This window comes from Lagenorhynchus albirostris, chromosome X (genome assembly GCF_949774975.1).
Source record: "Lagenorhynchus albirostris chromosome X, mLagAlb1.1, whole genome shotgun sequence".
NCBI lineage: Eukaryota > Metazoa > Chordata > Mammalia > Artiodactyla > Delphinidae > Lagenorhynchus > Lagenorhynchus albirostris.
In genome coordinates, this window is record NC_083116.1 from 4,474,577 (window position 1) to 4,501,052 (window position 26,476).

Sequence of the window (26,476 nt, forward strand, 5' to 3'; positions counted from 1 at the left end):
GGACTCTGCAAAACGTTTTGATACTGGAGAAGAGGTGAGAACGGCAGATGAGCAATTGAAGCCCAGCCCTGGGAATCTTCCTTTCCACCACAGCCTTTTTCTAAGCCAGACTGGAAAAGTATCAAGACTTCAAGTCCAGTGCAGCTTCTAATCGACCTGGACCCTGACCAGCCACTCTTAGCTAAAGGTGGAGCATGGGGCCGGCAGTGGTAGCCATGGTGGTGACAGGGCTTTGCGAGCGGCCCTTCTGCGGACACCCGCCAGCAGAGAACAGGCAGTCAGGAAATGTCCAAGGAGCCTCCAGTCCCATTCCGCCACTTTCTCACCCTCAGTCCCCTGGTGACAAGGCCGATTTATAATCTGTCTGTTGAGCAGAGTCTAGTCAAATAAGCCTGTTCCCCGGACCTTTCCCCATATCCTGTCTGGAGGCGTCTTTGCGCTCTGCCCAGGGTAATAATTCGTCAGTTCTTCCTTACAGATGCCGGTTCCAGGAGGGATTCCAAAGGCAGGCTTTTGAGCACATGCATCCCTTGCAGGCCCCTGGGCTGCTGTGCTGGCGGCGGAGAAATGGCTTAGACCAGTGACTCTCCTTTCTTCATTCATTAGGGATATCTGCACCTAAATAGCCTCTTTGTCTCTTGGGATCTGAGTCCCGGGCCAAGGCTGGGAGTGGGACTGACAGAGCTGGGGCTCAGGAGGAAGGGAAGGGCGGCAAAGCTTGCCAAATTGAGATGTGTCTATAAAGATGAAGATGCGCCCTCCGAGGCAGCTCAAGACTGAAAAAAACCCAAAAGACTGACGTCTGAGGGGTTTCCCTTGGGCCACAGAAGCCAAAAGCCAAGGATCTGGAGTCAGGCACCTCTCAGATTGTCTCCTGGCTTCTTCACGGGGCCAACCGAGGGGCACAGACAAGCCCTGTCCTGGCTCAGTGGTCTGGTCTGTCAAGGCAGGGATGCTAAGGAGAAAGGTTGGCAGGAGGTTCCGGCAAGGAGAAGGGACACCTGGTGCAGGAAGCACTTGTTCTGCGGCGCCTGGGACCTGGGACTGGGGCCGCCTGGCTGCAGGGCTCTCACCCAACCATGCTGGGCCGAAGGGGCCTCTCAGAGAAACACTTTCTGAAATTAAGGCTGCAGGAAGAAAGGTGGCCCTCCTCAACTTCTTTCTTGGAATATGAACCTTTTCCTAGGGCAGTAAAACTCCTTGAATACATTGCGGATTGGAGTTTCATTCATTTTCTTGTCTCGCAGTCTTCCTGTTCTCACCACGTGTTTGCTGATGTATCTGAGGAGACAAGAAAAAAGAAGCTTCTATACAAATTAGCTCCATTTTCATTCAGTTTGTTTTCTGAGCATGAAAGGTTTAAACATAAAGTTTCCAGACTGCATGAATTAATTAGATGTTTTATGTAAACACACACACACACACACACACACACACACACACGAAAATTGTCGAGTGTGATTAAAAAAAATTGTCGAGTGTGATTAAAAAAATTGTCGAGTGTTGTCGAGTGTGATTAAAAAAAAAACCCAATAACTCAGCAGGCTTTGATTTTCTGCCGCGAAGCAATTCGAAAAAATAATAATTTAGACGCCAACAGTAAGCAAATTGTGTGCATAAATTAGAGCTATCAAAGGCAAATGTTTGCTTTTAGATTACGTAGTATGTAGATTTCGCCCTAAACTGTGGGTTTGAGATGTTAATTGAGCTAAACTGAGCGCTCTCAGACGGGCGCCAGGGCCTGACGGCCAGGGTAACCCAGGGCTGGGGCGGCTTTTCGGAGCCTCTGTCACCTGTCTGTCAGGAACTGAAATTCGCTGTTGCCGGGTCTCATTAGCAAGGCAAAGAGATCTCCTGGGAGGAGCACCAGATCTGGGGACTTTTCTCCAGCGAAGTTGTGAGGTGTCTACACCTGTCCTGAAACTGTCTCCCATTAGGAAGTGGCCCGGATGGCAGCCCTTGCTCCCCAAACCACAAGGAGGTGTGGAAAGTTGCTAAAATGCTTACTGATAAGCGTCCCCAAACCTCGCCGCTGTAGCAGACTAAATACAAGGGCACCTGAGATGCAAACAGCTCACAGTGGAAACAGCTTTAATATTATATTAGGAAGTTTCTCCGTTTGCTTCAGAAGACTAGGTTCAGACATTTGATGACAGCCCCGAGCCTACCGCCCGTCCCCAGCCTGCCCCTCGGGAGGCTCACTCCCACCTGTCAGCCCCTCTGCCAGGTAGTGGCAGAATCAGGGTGGATCTGAGCTGCAATGGTCCTCCCTCAACGAGAGGCCCTTTCAATCCCCCTTCCCACACCTGCACCACAGGGGCCTCTAAGGCCCAGAGACCCAGTCGGCCTTGGCTTCGCAGCTGCGCACAGAGGCAGCTGGGCCGGGGCGGTCTGCACCTGCTCAGAGGCGGGGTGCAGGGCTCTCCTCGGATGCTTACAGGGCCTGGGCAAAGGGGGAGGGGGCTTGCGAACCTCGAATGCCACCTTCCTGAATAGCTGGAAGGAACTCTGGGCCCCAGCTCTGGCCCCAACCTGGCCACTGCGCTCCTTGTGGGGTCTCCAGCAACTTCTGCGGCTGCGGGGTAGAGGTGGGAGAGGAGTCTCCCTCTTCCCAGGTGTGAAACCCTTTCTCGATTGCCTGCCACATTTTCCGCAGGCTTTTTCTGTCCTTTGCTTGTATTGATCCTTACCACCTACAGCCCCAATTCACATCTGAGAAAGCGGACCCTGCACGCGGAGGGGTGTGGGCGTGGTGATGGTGATGTCCGTGTCCCCGGCAGCCACTCCCAGGGCATCTCAGGGCTGCAACCTCACAGCCTCTGACCCCTGGCAGTCTTGGTGAGGTCTGTGACTACTGAGTATTTCTTACTTTCAGGGCTGGACACACACCAACTTTTTTTTTTTTATCCAGAGAACCACAGTTGTCCCCGGAGGGTTAAAATATAAATATTTTATAAAATGAACAAGGGGCAGAAAGCAATGAGCTACCACCCAAGCCAAGGACGCCATCTGCCCGAGGCCCAACACTCAGCCCCAGGAGCCCACGTGGGGTGGTCTGGAAGGGCCTTGGCTTCCCTGGGCTCTCTGACACCAGACACCCAGACTGGTGTCACCTGGTGGGAGGAGAAACTGGGGGTAGTACTCTTCATCACCGCCATGGTGGGAGCGAGCACCCCGCCCCTAGAGCTGTGATGGGACCGGGGCAGGGGGACACAGAGGGGCGCGAGGCTGGCGTGGCCTCCCGTCCCGGGGCAGCAGGCAGCCGGAGCCGACCCAGGGTGGCCCAGGGGACAGGCCCTGGCGCACCTGGAGCCCTGAGCAGGCTGGTCTCGGTCCCCGGGGGCCTATGGGAGGGACAGGCAGGGCCCTTCCGGTCGGCCAGCCACCCCGCCCCCGCAAGCTGCTGACAGGTGGGAAGACCAGGCCCACAGGGGCCTGCAAGTCACCTGCAAGTCAGGGCCACCACGCGGTCCCCGTGTCCCGGGCCAGGGCCTCGGCAGGGCCTCCCCAGGTGCCCGTGGGCTCCGGAAGCTTCGGCAGGCAGCCCCATCGCCAGCAGTAGCTGGTCTAACACTGGGGCCCGGTGGGGTTTTTCTCCTCGGAGACTCTGTCGGCCGGGTCTGGGCAACTCTGGTCACCTGCTGCAGGTGGCATCGGCCGAGCACACCGTCCCTAAAGGGGCAGGATGCGTCTCAGAAGCCGCGCCCTGGCCCCGCTTTGGTCCTGGTGCTGGCTGATGGGCTTTCCCAGGGGTGCCCGCCCCGCGGCACAGAGACGGCTGGGTTCCTGTCCCCGCAAGGCGGAGCAGGACACGGTGACACAGCCTGCAGAGGCGGCCTCTCCTCCCCTCGGGCTCCCACCTGGCCATCCACAGAGGGCCAGCGGGAGTGGCAGCCGCGGGGCAGAGGACAGGCTTGCGGGCGTGAGGCGCCCCCAGGGCAAGCATGAGGATGGAGGCGTGAGAGCAGAGAGAGGCCAGCCTGGCAGGAGCCCTGGGCCCCCCGGGGCCGGCAGCTGAGGACCCCAGAGGAGCCCCATCCCGGGCAGTGAGGGACCCGAAGGACCAGGCACGGGGCTCCAGGGATCCAGAGAGGTTGGACTGAACCAGAAACCCCGCTGTGGGAACCTGGTGGCCATGGTGACAAGGGAGAAGGTGAGGGTGGGCGAGGGGACCGTCACTCCGTCGGGCTCCCAGCACGGGCTCCCCCGCCCTCCCTCTCCCCTCCGCGCCAGGGTTGTGTATCCAAAAGATTGCTGGACTTGTCCCCCTGCAGATTCCTTAAGCTTCTCTAACCGACTGTGTCCAAACTTGACGTTCAGCGCACCCCACCCCCGGGCTTCAGACCACTGAGGAGATGCCTGAAGGGAGTTCCCCAATCTCCATCTGGATTCCCACCTCCTTCCCTGCCCCTGCTCCAGGATCCCGTGGCTCCTGGATCTTATTGGGCTCCAGCTGGACCTTTCATCTTTCACCCCAGGCCCCGCCACTGCTCCCCATCTAGCAACGATGCCACCGGAGCCAGGTCCCAAGGCCAAACCCCTCTTGGGCCTTGGCCTCCTGACCCACTCACATCCTATCCCTCTGCACTGATGGGAAACCTTTGCTTTTCAACCTTAAATACATTGAGTGGCTTTGCTGGGCTTCGTGGGGTTGGGGTCCAGCTCAGATCATGCTACACTCACACTTTCCAGACAGTGGAATTCAGTCAAACCAGAGAAATAACCAGTTAGAGCTCATTTGAGGTGTGTATTTATTTTGTTTTTCATGACTGGTTCTGGTGATTGTGTAGTAACCAGTTGTTTGATGGGTCATAGCTCTTTTCCCTAAGCTGGTTTCCTTGCGGAGGACCAGCTTCTGTGTCAGGAAGGGCGCCCAACGCTGCTGGCCTCCCACGGGCCCCACTTGCACAGACCTAAGCAGGGCAGCCCAGCTGAGCATTTTGGAATGGGCGCTTCCCTCCCAGCTGCCTGTGGGAAGAACTTCTGTGAAAACTGAGACTTGTTTATGGCAAGAATGTCCCTGTGGTCCTTTAGACCACAGCTCTACCTCTCTTACTGCCTTTTTTTGGAAGGAACCTGGTCTTTGATTTCTTCTTGGCCCAGAGGAGCCATCCTCTTCACGAAGCAGAAAGAAAAGACCAGAATCCACCCCCCAGACCCTGGCCTGTGCAGAGCCTGCTGTCTTGCATTCCTGAAAGAGCTGCTGACATCTAGAAGCAAAAAGTCTGCTGAGCGACCATTGGGTTGATGCAGGCTCTCTGGATTTCCATTCCGTTCCTTTTTAACTGCCTCAGTGCTAGCTGTACTGCCAGCCCTGGGAGGTGACATGGAACCCAAGGATTTCCCCAGCTAACTGAAATGAAGCTTTCACTTCTATAATTAGACTGCCAGAATGTCAGGGCTGCAGGGGCCCTTGGGATCAGCTGGCCTGTCCCCATCACGGGACTGACAGCCAGGCCGGGAGGCCCAGCTTGAGCCCTACCCCTTACCTCTCTCCCTGCCAGGGCCCTCCCTGCTCAACCTTCTGCTGCTAACTCCTTCCACAGTGTTGCTCTTTTCTTGCAGACACAGGGCGTGCTCACAAGGTCCTGGGTATAGGGAATCGGAGCTCTTCTGTTGTTTCTTAGGGTGCAAGCCAGGCTGTCAGCCATTTCAGTAAATGCATGTCCTATTTCTTTCTCTAGAGACCCCAGCACTTGCAGGAGAACACACAGCACTTCCACCTGGCTTTCAATGCTCTCGGAGACCTGGTCCCAAGCTTATCTGGCATCCTTCTCACCTGGTGTCCTATATTCGTCTCTGCTGGACAAGTCTGTTCCTTGAACACACCAGGCAGCTTCCCACCCCCAGGCTCGTACTCCAGCTGCTCCCTCCAACCAAGATGCTATTTATTTCTGGCTGTTCTCCGAGAGCCTTCTCTTTTGGCAAAGCCCGTCTCCAGGATTCTCTCCTCTGTGAAGCTTTTCCAAAGAGAGCTCCATCAAGTTGCTCCCTCCTTCTCCCATGATTCACTCACTTATTCAACAGATATTTTAATGGGCACCCACTGAGTACCAGGCACTGTTCTAGGCACCGGGAGATCCAGGAGTGAACAAGACAGATAAAAACCTCTGCCCTCACGGAGCTGACCTCCTAGCGGGGAAGAGAGACAAAAAATAAGACAAGTAAATGACGCAGAATTCAGCAGTAGGACTTCTTCTACACTGCCTGGATCCTCTTTTCTCCATGTTGCCCTTATTTTCCTCTGCCCTGTGCTGTGGTGACTTTGTCTGTACTTCTGTCGCTCACTAGAAGGTGAGCTCCTTGAGAGTAGAGACCAACGTCTGGCCTGTTCTGCAGGCCCCTCAGCACCAGGAATACAGCAAACACTGAAGAAATGCTTGTAGGGACTTCCCTGGTGGCACAGTGGTTAAGATTCCGCCTGCCAATGCAGGGGACACGGGTTCGAGCCCTGGTCCAGGAAGATCCCACATACCGCAGAGTAACTAAGCCAGTGCGCCACAGCTACTGAGCCTGAGCCGTAGAGCCCGCGAGCCACAACTACTGAGCCCGCACGCCTAGAGCCCGTGCTCCACAACAAGAGAAGCCACCGCAGTGAGAAGCCCGCGCACCGCAACAAAGAGCAGCCCCTGCTCGCCGCAACTAGAGAAAGCCCGTGCGCAGCAACGAAGACACAACGCAGCCAAAAATACATAAATAAAATAAATTAATTAATTTAAAAAACAAAGAAATGCTTGTGAAGTGAGTAAATGAATGACTGACTGAGTGGGTGGATGAATGAGTGACAGGGATGAGTATCCAGGCTCAGAACACTCGTGCGTTTTGGCTTTTCTGAAACAAGTCTACGTTTGAAGGTTGAGTGGCTGGACCATAAGGTTTCAGAGACCCAGGAGAAGAGTCAGCACTGGCTCCCACACCACGTTTCAGCCTCATCTGACTGCAGGCTCTGGCTGTCTTTCAGGGGAAGTCACCTCCAGAGGCCTCGCCTTCCTGACTCGGCCCCTCGCGCCCGGGGCATGCTTTCCCAGCACCTTTGATTTCATCTGCAAACATTAGTAGTAACTACAAAGGAGAGGCTTTTCTATTTCCTGATAGCCAGAGAAAGCTGTCAACACCAACTCCTCCCGTAATCCATTCTTTATTAAATACGTGCTAGAATTAGCTGTTATTATGTTACCAAATCCCTTTTAATTATTTGCTGAAGATTTTCATATCGTTTCTAATCAAGTGAATTTATCTTAAATCTTAATTTTATTTGATGTTTAAGGGATTAAGGGAATGATTTTATGACCTAAAATGTGAATGGCTTCTTTTTAAAAACCCAACTGATGGCGTTATGGAGTTGCGAACACTCTTTTCGTCTTTTCACAGCATAATCTGCTCCGGGACTTTATTTTCTCAAGAGATTTGACTTATCTTCTCTTTAGACACATTCAGTCTCTGTAAATATACTTTTGGCTTTTCGGTAATAATATTAGACCTGAATGCTTCGGCAGGGGAAGGAGATCGAGAGGGCTGTTGCTACACGCATTTAAACATACAAGGCCAACAGAAAAGAGCACATGTACAAGGACTGACAACGATTCAATGTACCTTTTACACATGTTTCGTAGTCTCCCATGAAATAGCCTAGAGCTACCTGTTGTTTTTTTAGGTGAGTTTTCCCTTGAGTTTTGGTCTCTATTTTCGCTGCTGCTGTGGTTTCAGTCTGGGTGACTTTTACCATCGGAATGATCAAATAGCGTGCACGAAGATGTTCATATGATTCAACTGGGTTTAGACTGCAAAGCAGATTCAATCAACAAGGCGCAAGGGGGACTGAATAGGGCTCAAAGTCCTGCTTCAACTCCCCAAAGTCCAAAGCCATGGGTGACCTCTCAACAGCCCGGCTCAGCGAATCTGTGTACAGTCAGGACCCCTCTGCCTGATTCTCTGGAACATGAATTGAACTTTCAGGATTGAGTGGTGGAAAACACACTCCCCTATTTTATGAGCCTCTTTCATCAAACCAGAAGCATCGCTCAGTTTCTGGGCTGGAAGGCTTGGCATCATTTTTCAGTCTCCAGCTCCCTCTTCCACTGAGTCATAACAAAGTACCATCATTTCAGCTTTCTCTTCTAAACGTATCTTGGATGCATCCCTTCCTTTCTCTTTCCACTGCCACCTCCTTCATCTGGGCCCCTGTGACCTCAACCTTCAGCCACTCCAATAACCTCCACATTCTTTTCTTAGCTCTGTGCGCTCGTGCTGAGACTCGACTCCCAGAGTTATCTTCCTAAGATGCTTATTCATAATCTCTCTCTTATGCTCCCTGACATGCTGGGGAACTCCTCTGCTCCGTGGGTCAGGTCCAAGCCTTTCCAGTTGATTTTCAAGATCCTTACTAATCTGACTATACCTAACTTTTAGCCTTCTAATCGCTAACGAGCACAGCCTGGGTCAGTAATTGTTGAGAGACATCTGCCTGCTGTGGTTTTGGTATAAGGCTGGATAAACAGACCGAGGAACAGAGTGAAGAAACAAACCTCAAATTGGGAAAAAGTATCTGGAACATATAAAACTGACACAGGGCTTGTAGCCAGAATATTTTTTTTACGAGTCCTACAAGTTATTAACAAAAAGACAGATGACCCAATAGAAAGACTGGCAAACGACTTGAGTCATTTACAAATCAGGAAATCCAAACGGCCAATACATGTGTGAAATGCCGCTTGATTTCCTAGTAACAAGGGAAAGGCAAATGAAACCCACAATGAGACCCACTGCTTACCCACCCAAATGGCTAAAATGAACAAGCGTCAGTGGGGTTGTGGAGCCCTGGAACATGCATGCATCGCTGGGGGGAGTGTACAATGGGACAGGCACTTTGGAAAAGTTTGTATTATCTAGTAAAATTGAAGATAGCCACAGCCAATGCCCCAGTAATTCCATTCCTAGTTATATACACAAGGGAAATGAGTACACGTGTGCATCAGGAGACACAACGACAATGCTCACAGTATCCAAACCCTGGAGCCCCCCAGCAGTCCACTGCAAGAGAATGAGTAAATATTCTGGAGATTTTTTTTTTTTTTTTTTTTTTTTGCGGTACGTGGGCCTCTCACTGTTGCGGCCTCTCCCGTTGTGGAGCACAGGCTCCGGACGCGCAGGCGCAGCGGCCATGGCTCACGGGCCCAGCCGCTCCGCGGCATGCGGGATCTTCCCGGACCGGGGCACGAACCCGTGTCCCCTACATCGGCAGGCGGACTCTCAACCACTGCGCCACCAGGGAAGCCCAAATGAGTAAATAGAGTGTGGTGCATTCATAGGAAAAGTAGGCTATGAAAATAAATATTGAGGAAACTCAAGAGTACAATGTTACGTGAAAGAGGTCAGATAAAAGAGAATGTGGATGGGGCATAAAAGTATACACGTATATATACACACAAATGAGTGCTGAACCCTGAATAAGGTCAGTGGACTGTACCAGTCTCAATGTCCTGTGTGATACTGTGCTCTAGTGTTGCAGGACAGTACCACTGGGAGAAATTAGGTGAAGGGTGCAGAGGACCTCCATGTACTGCTTTTGCAACTTACTGTAAATTTTTAACGATTTCAAAACAAAAAGTTTAACAATATGAGTTAAAAATTATGTGTGGCATTATTCCATTTCTATAAACTTCAAAATAGGCAAAAGTAATCCATGAGGTTCCACAATGCACCCTTAGAGGATAATGTATAAAGAAGAGCAAGGACGTAATCACCATAGAAGTCAGGGATATGACTGGGGGCTGTGATTGTGAGTGGAAGGGCATGTGGGGCTTCTGGGGAGCTGGCAAAGTTATATGTTTTGATCTGGGTGATGGTTACACAAGAGTTGACAACAATTTGTTAAGCTGTACGTTTATGTGTTAAGCACTTTTCTTTCTGTGCTATATTACACAAGAAAAAAGGTTCAATTACAGCCATCTGTGTGAGGGCTCCTTAGGGATCATTTTGAACCGTTAAATGTACCCCCATTAAGGGAAAGGATAGTCTCTTCAATAAATGGTGTTGGGAAAACTGGATATCCACATGAAAAACAATGAGACTGACCCCACCTTACACCATACACAAAAATCAACTCAAAATGGATTAAAGACTTGAATGTAAGACCTGAAACCATAAAAATTCTGGAAGAAAACGTAGGGCATAAGCGCCTTGACATTGGTCTTGGTAAGGAGTTTTTGGATTTAGCGCCAAAAGCAAAGGCAACAAGAGCAAAAATAAAGAAGTGGAATGGCGTAAAGCTAAAAAGCTTCTGCACAGCTGAGCAAACCGTTAACAAAATGAAAAGGCAACCTATGGAATGGGAAAGAATATTTGCCCAAGAGGCATGTGAATAGATGCTCAACGTCAGTAATCATCAGGGAAATGCTAATCAAAACCACAGTGAGACATCACCTCACACCTGTTAGGATATGGCTATCATCAAAAAGACAAGAGATAACAAGTGCTGGCGAGGGTGTGGAGAAGAGGGAGCCCTCCTACACTGTTGGTGGGAATGTAAATTGGTGTAGTCACTATGGAAAACAGTATGGAGTTTCCTCAAGAAATTAAAAATAGAACTACCGTATGATCCAGCAATCTCACTTCTGTGTCTATATATATCCAAAATAAAAATAATCAGGATCTTGAAGAGATATCTGTACTCCCATGTTCACTGCAGCATTATTCACAATAGTCAACATGGAAACAACCTAAGTTTCAGCTGATGGATGAAGGGATGAAGAAAATGTGATCACACACACACACACACACACACACACACACATTATAAAGCCTTAAAAAGGAAGGAAATCGTGCCATTTGAGACAACTCGGACGGACTTGGGGGGCATTATGCTAAATGAAAGAAGCCAGATCTCACGTACATGTGGAATCTGAAAAAAAAAAATCAGACTCATTGAAACAGAGAGAAAGATGGTTGCCAGGGGCTGAGGGGGAGGGGAAATAGGAAGAGGTTGGTAAGAGGGTACAAACTTTCAGTTATAAGATGAATGCGGTCTGAGGATCTAATGTATAACATGGTGACTATAGTTGGTAACACTGTATGGTAGAATTGAAAATTGCTAGGGGAGTAGAAATTGTGTTCTCATAGAAAAAAAGTAAATATGTGAGGTGACGGATGTGTTAATTAACTCCATTGTGGGAATCCTTTCACAATGCGTATGTATATCAAAACATCAAATTGTACACTTTAAATATATTACAATTTTATTTGTCAATTATGCTTCAATAAAACTGGGGAAAAAACCCTAGCATAAGGCCCACCTCAGAGCAGGCACTCAGGGGAGGTCTGGTTGCTGGAATTAGAGGGACTCTCTCAAGAAGCGTTGCCCTTAATCCGCTTTCGAGGGCAAAGCAAACAGGGCACGAAAACCGGGACTGTTGGTTCCGGAGCCATTTCGTCATCTGACCCCAAGTGTTGCGTTTTAGGGGGCACCATTTGCAGCTTGTGGTGCCTATGTAGCCCCCAAGCCTCAGACAGTAACTCTGGGGACCCTGCTGGGAGTACAGCTTGGCCCTGGTTGGTCGCAGCTTAATCGCTGCCCACAGCTAGGCCTAGAGTACAATGTGGGTGTCGCCGGCTAGAGTTGTGTGACAGAGCAGCCCTGGAGAAGTTTATATGTATGTGGTAGTGCCACTCCTTCCACCACTGAGTCCTCCAGGAGAGGACGAGCTATGGCTGCAGGCCGGGGCCACAGCCTACCCTGGCGCCATCTACGGATTACCCACGTGGCCCCTGGCCACACCCATATACGTAAGCAACTTGGGCTACTGTTACGATGACCACCATTACTGTTCTCAGGCCTCAGCCTGCTGGGCCAGAAGGGGCCCAAGAGAGCATCTGGCAATGAAGGGAGGGATCTTGCTGAAATTTCTAGTGGGGACCTGAAACCAGGTCCCTTCTCCCTTCTGAACTGAGGTCAAGTTTAAAAGGGATGACCATGACAGCCAATGGCAATATGCAATGGGGTGCAGAGGGCACGAGAGATGGGCTGCATTGATAAGTATGTGTCTCGGTAACATTTACTTGTGATGGAAAGAGGCATCCTCATTTCCCTAAACTCTAAGGAAACGCTATTCCCAGAAGGGCTGCTGTTTTGTGAACTGCTCCGCTCTCCTATCAATGATCTCTCGTGAGGCCCTGATACCAGGCCCCAAAGTAAGCTGCACGTCCCTCATCTTGCTATACGTGGGATGCTCAAATTGGGCCAAATTGTGTTCACCACGCAACACAGTTTGCATTATCCTGGCAGGTTTTTCTTCTTCTAAATGGAAGTTTTCGGAAGGTTATAAGGACAGCCAGGCCCATGGTTGGGACATGAAGACCAGCTGGAACGTCTATGTTCTCTAATCTGGTAAAGAATGAACAGTGTCAGGAGGGGTGTGGTCCTCTTGAGAACCTGCGCTGAGCTTCCATCTTAACTGAGAAGATGCTGGGAGGGAATCAGGACCACTTTCCTTTCGAGGATGGAGCACAGAGACATTTTATCCAGTGGGAGTTGAGACCAGGAAAGGGGGATAAGTGGGTGGGTTAACACTCAAACTCCCAGTTAATTGCTGAGGGGCTCAGCCTGGGAACTTGCAAACAGCCCACAGACCTGCTTGGAGGCATCCTGGAGGCCTGAGTCGCAGGTGGTGGAAGAAGGTAGAGGAGTTAGGTGGCTTGGACTGGGAATCCCAGAGCAACCACTTCATCCAAAGCAGCCTGAGTTACAGCTCTGTTGAGAGACCTGCAGCCTCTGGGGCCAAAGTGTCTTGCTTCTCAGAGCTCAGAGCACAAAATATGCCCAAGATAGAGAGTCAAGGCTGTTTTTCCTTTCACCGCTAGAACCTCCCTCTGCTGTGTTACGAGGAGGCTTGGGCAGTTGGGGCAGTATCAGGGCCAGACACTTTGGCAAGGCCTTTGGCCAACTAGCATTGTGGTTTCTGTAAGGGGCTTCCTGGGCAGCAGGTGTCAGCAAATGGGAATGGATTCTGGAAAGAAGGTAAGAAGTGGACAGAAATACTTGAGGGGTGTATTAGTCAAGGGGGGTGTTATAACAAAATATCACAGACTGGGTGGTTTAAACAATAAACATTTCTTTGGCAGATTCAGTTCCTGGGGAGAACCCCTTCCTGGTTGACAGACAGCCGCCATCTTGCTGTGTCCTCAATGGTAGAGAGAAAGCTCTGGTCCCTTCCTCTTATAAGGGCACTAATCCCATCACAGGTGCTCCACTCTCATGATCTCATCTAAACCCAATTACCTCCCAAAGGCCTTACCTCCAAATACCATCACGTTGGGAGTTAGTGTGATTTTGGGGGGACACAAACACTCAGTTCATAACCAGGGGTGAGGCAGGAGCCTAAGTGAACAGGCAGGGGCAAGAACTGGGCTTGTTAGTGTTCTGGGGATCCTGAACAAGCAGGTGAGGCCCTGAACCTGCAGATGACATGCCCCCCTCCCATCAGGCCCTGTACAGAAGGACACTCAACCAGTCTCAGGATGTCGGGGTTTTCTAGATTTCCAGCCCCTGCTGTTTCTTCACTTAGGCACTATATTTATTCAGAGAGCTAAAAATGGCTAAAAACCATGGCTTTGGAGTAAAACTGGAGCTTCAGTGCCTGGAATTCCCTTCCCTGTTCAGTTTTGGGTTAGTGGCAGCCACGTGAGAATAGGATGACTTTGGAAGACAGAAGCGAAGTGAGAAGCCAGTGCTGTGGCAGCTAGGGCAGTGTCCCTCATCCGCTGACTTCTCTTGTCGTCATGGGGCAGTCCTGGCCCCCCATGTCCCGCTGCCTTAGCTCCCGCCAGATCTCCTCCTCCAGCCGGGTCAAGTGTGTGTGCAGCTCTTGGTGAGGGGGCCAGCTTCCCTTGCAGGTCGCCCACTGTATCGAGGTTGGAGGTGGTCAGAGACAGATGGGGTGCCGGTTTGTTCTTGCTCTTGCCCGCGGCCCATTTTCCCTCCTGACTGTTGGTCTGGGCGACTTCAGGCCTGATACCTGATGCACAGGCCCTTCCACCAGCTCCCACAGCCAGCAGGTCGCATCCCCATGGTAACCCTCTCATTCTACATCACCTTGACCACTCTGCTTTTCTAAGTGAACCCTGACTGGTGCAGAGATATCTCAAAAGAAAGAAAAGTTAGAAACCGGGGGAGTGGGTGGTGAGCAGGAAGAAACATACAAAAAGCCAGCATCTTCTAAGGAGTAAAACCACTTTGCATATGCCGCTGCAACCCAAAGGTGAACGCACGTTTTTCTTTTGTGATGCTTTTTTCTTCAGCTTTATTGAGGTTTAATTGACAAATAAAAATTGTATATACTTAAGGTGCACAACTTGATGTTTTGATACATGTATACATGGTAAAGTGATCACCAGTACTGTGCTGTATATTTGAATGCACTTTAGAAAGCCTTTTCTGTTTGCTTTTCCAAGATGTTCTTAGGATTGTTTGGGGATCCTGAGCTTCCCTGGTAGTGTCAAGTCCTGGAGCCCCGGGTGGCTATTGCCACTGCCCGGCAGCCTGCGTGGAGCACACGGGCTCAGGTCAGGAGACCACTTGAATTCCCATCCTTCTCTGTTTTTCCTCATTACAACACCTTAAACATGTCCCATCCCTAATTTAGACCCCAGTCTCTTCATCTGCCCAATGGCTTGTTTGGATACATTGGTGACTTTCAAACATATTTATAGTAAGACATATATTTTGTATCAAGACTCAATACAAATACACATACACTGTAACAAAAGTTTTAAGAACGAATACTTAACCATTACTACATAAGATGCTCCTATGCACTAAATGTCTGTATCCTTCTAAAATTTGTGTGTTAAAACCTAATCCTCAGTGTGATGGTATTTGGACTTTGCGAGGGGATTAGGTCATGAGGGTGGTGCCCTTACGAATGAGATTAGTGCCCTTATAAAAGACACCCCCACAGAGCTCTTTGTCCCTTCTGCCATGATGTGTGAGGTCACAGCGAAAAGATGGCCATCTGTGGACCAAGAAGACGGCCGTCACCAGACACTGAATCTGTTGGTGCCCTGATCTTGCACTTCCCAGCCTCTAGAACTGTGAGAAATAAATGTTTGCTGTTTAAGCCACCCAGTCTATGGTATTGTATTACAGCAGCCTGAAGAGACTAAGAAACTGGTACTGTGAAGTCAGGGTGTGGCTATAACAAATATCTACAAACAGAGAGCCTCAGTCTTCTTAGAGAAGACCTGGTATGCATGATCAGAATGCTGGCAGAAATATGGACGGTAAAGGCCATCTGATGAGGTCTCAGATGGAAACGAGGAACATGTCATTAGAGACTAGAGGAAAGGTGATCGCTGATATTAAGTGGCAAAGAAGCTGACTGAATTGTGTTCACGTCCTAGTGTTTTGTAGAAGGAAGAACTTGCAAGTGATGAAACTGGATGAAGCGATTTCTAAGCAAAGTGTTGAAGGTATGGCTTGACTCTTCCTGACTGCTTATAGTAAAATGTGAGAAGAGAGAAATGACTTAAAGATGGAATTGTTAAGCAAAAAGGGAGCAGAAAAAGATTTGGAAAATTCTCAGCCTCTTCATATTGCAAAAAAATGAGAATACTAAGGGTGTGGCCAGATGACTCTTTCATAAGGAAATTAGTGTGGATGGAAACTCCAGATGTAATCGACCTTCTCCACAAAAGCTAGGAATAGAGATGGGATTATGCCAGCTGAAACACTGCCAGCTGGTACTAAAGGAAACAGAGAAAATGGGACAAAATGAAGGGAGAATATTAACTTCTTACACCCTACAGGACGGGACCATAGAGCTATTCAGCCGTGAATATGGACTATTCTTCAAACCAAGGAAAGAAGGACCCCAGAGTTGATGGAGAGATCATCAGGGCTGCTACTCTAACCATAGCCTCAGAGTGTACTGGCCTGGGGGGCATGGCTGCTTCCACCTAGGTTCCAAAGGACAGGGTGGCCAAGCAGAGCCATGAGCTTGGGACTTCAGCCCATGAGAGCTTCAGGGCACCAGCAAAGAGCTGTCATGGGACAAGGCCCGGAAGAGCACTACTGCAGACCATCCCGCTGAGCTGTGGAGGTGCCCTGGCCATCCCAGTGAGTCTGAAAGGCAAAGCATGGTGCCAAAGAGGATTATGCTTGAGCCTTAAGGTTTAATGTTGCTTGCCCTGTTAGATTTTGGACTTACTTAGGACCTATTTAACCCTTTCTTCTTTCCTATTTCTCCCTTTTGGAATAGGAATGTCTATCCCATGCCTGCCCCACTGCTGGATTTTGGAAGCCTATAACTTGTTCGGTTTCACAATTCACGGCTGGGGAATTTTGCCTCCAGATGAATTGTACCTTGAGTCTCACCCATATCTGACTTAGATTTAGATGATATTTAGATGAGACTTTGGACTAAGAACTAAGACTTTAGAGTTAATGCCGGAAAGAGTTAAGACTTTTGGGGCTCTTGGGTGGAATGTATTTTGTATGTGAGAAGGACATGAATTTTGAGGGTCCAGGGACAGAATTCTATAGACTAAATGTGTCTCCCCCCAAGTTCATATGTTGAAATTTAATACCCAATGTGATGGTGTTAAGAGTGAGGCCTTTGAGAGTTGATTAGGTCATGAGAGTGGAGCCCTCATGAATAGGAGTAATGCCCTCATAATGAGACCCCACAGAGCTCCCTCAATGTTTCTGCCACATGAGGACACAGCTAGAACATGGCCATCTATCAACCAGGAGGCTATCTGTGAACCTCGCCAGACACCAAATCTGTTGGTGCCTTGATCTTGGATTTCTTAGCTTCGAGACCTGAGACGTTGTTGTTTAAGCCACCCAATCTATGTTATTTCTGTTACAAGAAAGGCAGTGCACTTGGATGTTTTGTTATTATCTTCTTTTTATTCTGTTTCATGTTTCCAAATATATGCTGGTTGAGACTTGCTAACTTGATTTTAGGACGACCACATATGGGTTACAAATTGCAGTTTGAACAGTTCTAGATGCTTCCAGGGTATCCAGCCAGCCCCTCAGCTCCAGGACACCATGGGGGTTTTAAGGGGCTTGTGCTGGTAGCCTGCCTCAAAGTGGCTTCCTCTGATTATGGATCCCTGAAGGGGCTGTGTTTTCCCCCTGTTTTTCACTCTGACCCAGCTGAAGAGCCAGATACTGAGCTCTGGGTGTTGAAGGTCCTTCCTAGCTGAGAACCTGACTTAGGCCTTCCTGGTCAGGGGGGAAGAGAGTAATTATAGAAGATTCAAGTGGCCAAATAATCTACCAAGGCCTAACCTTGGCCAGTGTGGCATAGGCTATAGCCCCCAGTTTTTCAATCAAACACTCATCTGAATGTTGCTGTGAAGGTATTTTGTAGTTGTGATTAACATCTACAGTCAGTTGACTCTAAATAAAGAAGACTACTAAGACTTGATAATGTGGGTGGGTCTCATCCGATCAGTTGAAGGCCTTAAGAGCAAAGATTGAGGCTTCCCAGAGAAGAAGAGAATCCGCCTCCAGACTGCATTATAACCCCCTGCCAGAGTGTATAGTTTGCTGGCCTGCCTATAGATTTTGGATTTGCCAGGGCCCACAGTTGAGGGAGTCCATTCCTTAAAAATCAATCAATCTATATATCTATCTATATCTATCCATCCATGTACTATCTATCCACCTATCTATCTATCCATCTATCATCTATCTATTTGTCATTATCTATCTATCATCTATGTATTGATGACTCTGTCATCTATCTATCTATCTATCCAGCCAGCCAGCCAGCCATCTATCTCATCTCCTATTGGTCTGTTTCTCTGGAGAACCTGAGCCAGGAGATTACTCTGTGAGCATTCCTAAGGCACTGATTATAACCCCTTGACCACATTTTCACAGCTTTATGGAGGTTTTGGCCACCATGGTCCTGACCAGAATTAGTGGTTAACACTTACCCGTGCTTCTCTGACCCTGCAGCTCTCTTGCCAGGGGCCTGGAGGTAGCTGGGGAAGCCACCAGGTGAGGCCTGGGGGCAGGTGGAGGGGGCTTTCCTCTTAGGAGTAGGGACTCCTCTGCCTGAGGTTCCCATCACAGAAAAGGACCCTGGAAGGGCAATGAGAGGCAGCAGAAAGTTCAGGACTGGCTGACATCAGCCAAGTCACTTCTTATTTCCAAACCTTGGCCCTTTGGTGTGGAAAATGGGACAAAATTCACCATCCTGGCTACCTTTGTGATCAGAATTGGAAAAGAGGCATGGACATATACACACTACCAAATGTAAAATCAATAGCTAGTGGGAAGCAGCCGAATAGCCCAGGGAGACCAGCTCGGTTCTTTGTGTCCACCTAGAGGGGTGGGGTAGGGAGGGTGGGAGGGAGATGCAAGAGGGAGGGGATACGGGGATGTATGTATATGTATAGCTGATTCACTTTGTTATACAGCAGAAACTAACACACCATTGTAAAGCAATTATACTCCCAGAAAGATGTTAAAAAAAAAAAACCAGAATTGGAAAAGAGAGGACAAGTGGGAAAGAGCCTTGGGAGATGGCAGCACATCCGTCCATAGGAGGCATCGTACCGCTGGGGCCCCCAGGGCTGCACTGTGACTCCCGTGGACCCTGCACACAGCCCCTCCCTTGTCGCACCTTAGCCAGGTGATGGGATTCTTGCTCCTTGCACTTTCCTGTTCACCACTGTGTGTTCACCACCGCAGCTCTAGCTCCCAGCTGAGTGCTGGACAAGCAGTACATCTGGGTCTGAAGCAGCGCACGGAAGGCTGGACTGAAGGACTGAAGGATGTGCAGGCTTCTTGCCAACAGACGGGCACTCCCGCCCCAGGGGCACAGACAGTACATCCCACCCACAGACTGAGGAGCTGCATCCGTGAGTCACTGGCAGGCAAAGGCCATCCTGCCTGAGGGCATGAGTCATAACAGACCACAGCTGACGATGGGCAGCTCTGAAGATGTCACAGATGCAGCGCCTCAGCCTTGGCAGCGGCGGGCCTGATGACACAGGGGAGAGAGGCCCGCCGTGCGAAGCGTGAGCCACAGTTCCGGGCCCAGTCTATGATGACTCGCTGTGTGAGCTGGCCCTGGCCTCCCCGGTCTGTAGAATTCGTCAGAAGCACCTGAAGAGCCCTTTGAATGTGCAGCTGGCTGTCCCCCTCTCCCGCCCACACAGGGATTCTGGCGCAGGGCCTGGGAAATCTGCATTCTTATCAGCAGCCCCCGTGCCCAGGATGCCCAACCTGGCTTGGAGGCTGCACTAGAGCCGCTTTGGGGGCCCTGTCCACTGCCCCAGTCTTTTGGTTCTGGTATTCTAGAATATCTTTCCATCACACGTTCCAAGAAGTTCCTTGAAGGAAGGGCCGGCTCACTTTCTTTTCCTTGAGCACTTATTCCAGGCCCCGGGGGTAAGCAGCAGTGAGGGACACAATGACCCAGGCCTACTTCGTCGCTGCCTGAGACACTCCGCCACTAGCGACACTTCCCTTCTAAGCCACACAGATTCTGCGACAAGGGCTGGAATCCCAAAGCGCAAACCCAGGGTGTCCGGCAGTGACGCGGCAAAACCCCTCCAGACGGGCACATGGGGGAGGCCCGGGTGGCGGCACTGCTGGGCTTTGAGCAATACCCTGGGAAAGTTACTGGGGAGAAGGTGGCAACTTATGGCCCTGCTTTGGGGAAGGTAGGGGCAGGAGGTACAGGGAAGCATGAAAAGCCTGGTAGGAGTTACACTGTGGAGGGAAAAGGAAGGTTCTAGAATATGAGGTGGGGGGAGGTGGTCACGGCAATATCCTGGAGGACCTCAAGTACTGGAGTAGCTAAGGAGCCGGCCCTAGACCCTGTTGTCCCTGAGGAGCCATGGGCCCAGGAGCATGGGCTACTGGGAGCCGAGCTCTGGGAGCTCGAGGCTGCGGCACTGGGGACAGTCTGGGGTCCCTCTGAGACCCTCTTCTTTGCGTTGCCCCCAGTCAGCAGTCTGCACCCAAAGACAGGGCCTCCCCATCGGGGATGGTCTCAGTGGCTTGAGGCCTGAGCTGGGGCTTCCAGGAGGCTGCTTCCCCCACCGCTGGCTTTCTGTTCAGGGCAGAGAACAGCCCATCTCTACCCTCTCACCACCTCCGGCAAGCCGCTCACCCTCTCTAAGACTCAGTCTGCTCCTCCGTGAAATGGGGATATGATTGGCACCTGCCTTAGGATTTCCATGACCTTAAACGGGAGGCTGCACAGAGATCCTGGGCTGTAGCCCTCCTCCCATCCTTCGCGGCGGAAGAGAAACCCTACTAGACCTGCCGGCCTGCGGCCGGGCCCCGGGGAAGAGAATTCGACCTAGAGGAGCCCAGAGAAAGGCTGGAGAGAACGTGCGTTCCCAGGCGCAGGCACGAGGCGGCCGGAGCAGCTGGTGCTGAGAGGACACGCGGAAGGGCAGGGAACACCAAAGAGGGCTTCATTGCTTGGGGCAGAGAACCAGGGGACAACTAGAAGGGGGCAGATGCGGGGGGGAAGGGCTGACCGGGCTGCCAGCAGGTGGGGGGGGGCGGCGTTTGCACAAATCTGGGCTCCTCGTGCCTGGCCTTGGCCTGCTCTGTCCTCTTCATGCAAGGTCGGGTTGGGAGCTGGAATCCAAGGGTGTGGCCACTATGGGCTGGGTGGGGAGGGGAGATGCAAGGATGGATGTCCCCAGGGGGGCAGAGTTAGGCCAAGCCCCGAGCCAGGCCCAGACTCCAACGGAGAATTTGCCGACACCTAGCATGGCTCATGGGGGGCTGAGCCCTGGACGGAGGCCAGCCTCTTAGGCCAAGGGCTGCTGTGGGAGGTGGGGAAGCAGCCGCCACAGGGCCTCAAGCTGCCCAGGCCCTGGTCAAGGCCATCTCCCCTCCCCCCCGGCAGGCCACCACCCAGCGGCACCTTTTACTTTTCTGGGTCTCTGATTTATGACCTACACCCAGGGCCTTCGGCGGCTCCAGGCCCTTGTCTATACGCCTCCTGGACGTCCTCCAGCGCATCCCTCCAAATTAAGTGTGGACCAAGTCATCTGCTGTCAGGATCCGCCATGCCCCCGCCTCCCCCCGCCTCCCCCGGCCCCAGGAAGAGTCTTGGTTCCTTGGGCAGCCCTAAATTTCAGGCTTCAGGACTCCTACCCCATGTCACCCTGCTGAGAACTGGCTAGACCCACTGCCAAAGGGCCCTGTCCCCTGAACACAGGGCACCTGCTTCTTCTTGCCACCCCAGGGGTCCCATCCTCTTGCTGAGCCTTCCAGTGCCCATCAGCTGACCTTCTGTTCCCCAGCCCTCCCGGCACTGCCACCCTCTCCCCACTCCCGGCCCTGGCTCACAATCTGCTGGGCCAAAGCCAACCCGAGCTGGTGCAGAGGGGATGGTGGATGTGATGGTGAATTCTATGTTGTCAATTTGGTCAGGCCACGGTTGCCCAATTGTTTGGTCAGACACCAGTCTAGATGTTGCCGTGAAAGTATTTTTTTTGATGTGATTAACGTTTATGGTCAGTAGACTGTAAGGAAAGCAGATTATCCTCCATAACGTGGGTGGGCCTCATCCAATCAGTTGAAGGTCTTAACAGCAAAGACCGAGGTTCCCCTAAGGAGGAATTCCGCCCCCAGACTGCAGCGTACAAGCTCCACTTGAATTTCCAGCTGTCAGACTCAAGACTGCAGCCCGCTGGCCTGCCCTGCGGAGTTCAGACTGGCCAGTCCCCAGAATAGCACAAGCTGCTTCCTTAAAATCAATCTCCCTCTGCCCCTCTCTGGGTCCGTTTCTGCCTCTTCTTGCTGAATACGGTGGACAAGAGAGGGAAGTGAGTCGGCTGGACTGGCATGTGGCAGCCACTGCCGTGCATGGGGAATGTGAACACCCTTGGGGACCCCACGCCTGTGGACCACGTTCCCAGCCTGCACCCAGTCCCTCCCCCAACCCCATGGACTCAAGCCTCTTCCGCACCCAGCTGGTGCAGGCCGCGCAGGCATGGTCTGCAGAGGCCACTGGCCTCTGATGAGGAGGGCTGTGTTCCGACCCTGGGCAAGGTCCTTCCCCTCCCTGGGCCTCAGTATCCCCGTTGCTCAACAGCAGAGCCGGATGAAAGTGGTTGCTTGTAAATGTGCCGAAGGGAATCGTATACAGTAGGTCAACTTGTCAAGCTGTCCAAATAGGGCTTCCCCGGCTTCTGTGGAGTGAGGGAGCTGCGGAGAGCTCGCCTGCACCCGTGCCTCACTCCTGCCTTAACTTTGGACTTCGACCCCCAAAGTCTGGCCGCCCCTGCCTGCTGGACATCTGCGGGCTGTACTCACCACGCTTTCGGGGTGAACCATCTCCCCCGGAGCCTTGCCTGGTTTGATGTGCGTCTGGGCTGGTGGAGGGAAGCTCATTACTGCTTGTGACTCATAAAAGTCTAAAACTGACGGACAAAAGCTCCTTTCAGAGCTCCCTTTGAACCCCAGGGTCTCGTTATGTGACAAAGATATTTAGAGGATGGAGGCAAGAGCGGTCACATATGAGGCAGGAAAATGCAGCCCTGTCTCCTGGGGCAAGTGGCAGCTGGAGTCCCCCTCCCTCACACTCGGGCCCTTGCTCTTTGGTGAGCGGGCCGGAAAAGGTGTCCCTGGTCTAAGGTTGCACTCCACCGCCTGACGGGCCCACTCGAAGGCTAGGAGCCCAGACGCCCAGCAGCTTTACAAGATGACTTCCTGTCCCTGGGGACCCTTATGGTCCGAGAGGTCAATGCTGCTCATGTTCTAGACAACCTATCAGCTCTCCTGGGGACCCGCACACGAGCCCCCCAACAGCCAGAGGCAGCTGACCTGAGAGGTCAGAAAGGTGGCTTTGGCCGCTTTCTCCCTCCACCCTCGAGTAAGTGAAGACGTTTCCCAGAATGTGTCTAGACAGCACGAAAGGAACTGGTGAACGTAGTCAAAATGGGATTCTTACCTGGGCCTCACTCAAGGTGACCCTGTGCAGGACGTTATCCCTCTAACACAAAGAATAACCTCCCCGCATGCGCCTTTCTGCCACCTCTGCCTCTGCAGGAGCCTCTGAAGGCTCGGGAATGAAGAGCGGATGCAGAGCTGTAAATAATGTAACCAGAATTCCAAAAGGATATGAGAGGAGGCGGTAAGAGCTCACTCTGAAGGTCAAGGGAAGCCTCTGTGGTTTCTCATTCTCTGACCACCTGGGTACACCATCAAATGCCAGTGGTTTTGTTATGGGTAGGCTGTCAAATGGAATCCCAGGAACCAGTGTGTCTGGGCCAACGGGGATCAGAGCTGTCATTTTCAGAGCCCAGCTGGTATAGCGGCGTCCCAGGAGTCTCTGGCTCTTTGGAAGCTCTGGCTTGCCACCTGCTGCCTGTGGTCTGGCCCTCCCTGGCTTTCTTCCCCCCTACAAGGGACACCCAGGACATCAGTGGCCCATGGACACCATGGCGGTGGGTGTGGCTATCTCAGCCAAGGCCTGGTCTCACCTGCTGGGTACTCCCTGCTACACGCTGGGTAGCTGGTCTCAAGCAGAGGCCATCACTATGCCTCGGGCTGGCACTTTGGCAAAGCAGAAGCCAGGACGCTGAGGTGCAAAGCCGGAGGTGTGAACATGGGCTGCTGCCAGCCGTTGCCAATGAGCTGGTGTGGCACCTGAGCTATCCTTTGTCTTGCTGGGACGTGCCACTGCTGTCAATGACTTCTTGGGAGGTGGCCTGGGATCCAGGAGTTCTTCACCCAAATCAAAATTCCCTGGACTCTGCTGGAATTTCCCCTCCCAGGAGAGAATCCCTTTGCTCCCAAAGGCTCAGGAGGGCGATTCCTCCTCAGCACCCCTCCCTCCAGGCCAAGAGCCCTGCCCCGTCCAGAGTACTCGGGCTTATAGAATGCGTGCGCATGCTTGAACTCCAACCACCCTGGAGAAGGGTCATCATCCCATTTGAAAGGGAGGAAGCTGAGGCCCAGATAGGAGAAGGGCCACTCAGACAACCCAAGACCATGGAGCACAACCTTGTCAATCCCACCCCCACCCCCAGCCCAAGCCTGCTGGAGACTCAAGGACTAGCAGCAGCTAGTCCCAGGCCAGCTTGCTTTCTGCTCCTGGGGTCCCTGAATGGCTACCCCGTGATTGCAACGCCTCGTTTTCAGATTCAGTTGGCTGTCTCACAGCAGCCACTGGGCCAGTGTCTTGGTCCACTGGGCTTGCCCTGCTGGCTTAAACAATAGACCTTTATTTCTCACAGTTCTGGAGGCTAGAAGTCCAAGATCAAGGTGTCAGCAGATCTGGTCCCAGGTCATGGCTGCTTCCTGGCTTGTAACAGCTACCTCCCTGCTGTGTCCTCACATGGTTTTTCCTTGGTATGTGTGCACGGAGAGAGAAGCAGCTCTGGTGTCTCTTCTTATAAGGACACTAATCCCATCATGGGGAGCCCACCCTCATGACCTCTTCTAACCCTAAGCACTTCCCAAAGGCCCCACCTCCAAATACCATCACATTGTGGGGGAGGGCTTCAATATATGAATTTGTGGGGGGAGGGCGCAAACATTCAACCCGTATCAGCCAGGGAGAGTGGAGACGAAGGTAAATTACCAATCCTAACCCTGGTGAATTTCCTCTCCTCAAACACAAATGACCCCAAGGCCCTGGTCCAACAGCAGGGAATGGAGCAGCTCAGGCAGTGGCCGAGAGCTCCAAACCCCGTGTGCCTTTCTCTGCGGGCTCCAGTGCTGGACAGGTTTGTTTTTATTAATCAAATTATTGTCTATTCACAGGTTTCATATGCTTACCTCACCTTCCAAAGCAATTAAGTAGAAAGTCCCCTCTGCAATTCCAACAGGGATGCCTTTGGCTGGCCTGGGGCTTGGGGGTCCCTAGGAACGGCCGCTCCCCTCGCTGTGCGCCAAGCCAGAGCAGAAAGCCTTTGGAGTGGCAGCCCGGGGTGGGGACAGGACAAAGCTGAGCTTCAGACGGCCCAGAGGCCTGGCCTGACTGCCACTCCCTGCCCCCCTGTCCTGTAACTCGTCTGACCTGTGGCCGCCTCGTCCCCCTGGTATGCCTCCACCAGAAGGAACCTGAAGAAGTCATTCCCTCTGTTGCACCGGAAGCTGCATCTCAGTCACTTCCACCACCCACATCCCAACCCTCAAGGAAGCTACCGGCCACATCAGGAGATGCCCTCTCTCCCAATGGGCAAATGGTCATTCTTCTCCCTGCCCCCAGCCTTCCCTCCTCCAGATATGCTCCAGTTTGCCAGGGTCCTTCTGAGTGTGAGTCCCAGAACTAGCCAGGATATCTGGTTGGTGTGTGGGCAGAGCAGAGCCGAGGCAAGCCATGTACAAACAATTTGACACCTAGTATCTCATTGAATCCTCCTAAGAGCACTTTTAAGTAGTTTCTACCCTTTGAAAAGATGAAAAAGACCATCTGCGTCTCAGAGGGGTTAAGTCATTTGCCCAAAGTCACAGAGACAGGAAGTGGTAGAGTCAGAAGTCTAATCAGACAACCTGGTTCCAGAGCCCATGCCTTACACACTAAACTGGACGAGGGAGCAGCACACTCACCTCCCTTGCTCTGAACGCTTTGCCTCTGTTGATACAGCCCGGGGCCCTGATTGCTTATCTGGCCCCTCCATTGTGGCACCAACTCATGCTGAGTGTTGAGTCTTCTCGCCCATCTCCATGCCTTGCCCTGTGTTCTCTGGGCCCTGGTTCAGAGTTACCCGGTCTCCACTGCCCACGTCCCCTCCTCCACCTGAGCCCTGCTGCAGCCTGTGCAGGTCCCTCCATCTCCGCGCTCCACGCCCCTGCCAGCTAACGTGATCACTGAGTAAAGTTAGAGCACAGCAGGCGGGCCGGGGCCTGTGCACAGAGCTGTGAGCTGGCAACCACTAAATTGAGAACAATTCCTGGAAATCAGGAAACAGCTATTGAGGCCAAAGGCACCAAAATTAAATCGGCCTTTGAAACAAGTGCATCTCCGCAGGCATCAGCTATGATTCTGCAAGTTTCCAAAATGAGTCCTTAAATGAGATAAAGTCTTCCAGCTCAGGTTGGACTGGGCACGTGGGCGCAGGGGGCTGGGCGATCTATGGAAGCATCAGGGCCTCGGGTCTTCCCTGTGGCACAGCGCCCAACCTTCCTGCAGGGGCGTGGACCGTGTCATCTGAAAAATGGACAGCAAGAGACATAGCACCTTCAGTGGAGCCTGGTGCCAGGGGATTTCCTCCCTCTCGAGAATGCTTCCAGCCCTACGGGCTGAGATTCCTGGGGTCCGAGTGGTTCACAAGTGTTACTCCTTTTCCTCATCCCTGAAATAAGATCATTTGCAAAAGCACGGACAAGTGTCGATACCAATGGAGACGTTTCTTGCGGTCCAGTGCAATTCAACTAATGCCCCCCAACCCCGGGGATGAACAAGGTTGCACTGCAGGGAAATGGAGAGGAAAGACTCGGTGCCTACCTTTGGGGAGCTCACAGACATGGAAACACCGCCTT

The 26,476-nt window shown here is 51.8% G+C and overlaps 1 long non-coding RNA gene across 2 annotated transcripts in view; it reads right to left on the minus strand.

Moving 5' to 3' along the window:
- The window catches only part of LOC132513722 (uncharacterized), a 30,259-nt gene extending 4,541 nt beyond the window's left edge, over positions 1–25,718 (minus strand). The window contains exons 1-2 of one of the 2 annotated variants that reach the window (XR_009538523.1): positions 25,544–25,718; positions 1,074–1,281 (exon numbers count right to left, since the gene is read on the minus strand). This is a non-coding gene — a long non-coding RNA (uncharacterized LOC132513722). Of the gene's footprint in view, positions 1–1,073; positions 1,282–17,943; positions 18,060–25,543 lie in introns of those variants that run through there. The other variant, XR_009538522.1, reaches the window with a different exon arrangement.
- Positions 25,719–26,476: the final 758 nt, after the last annotated feature.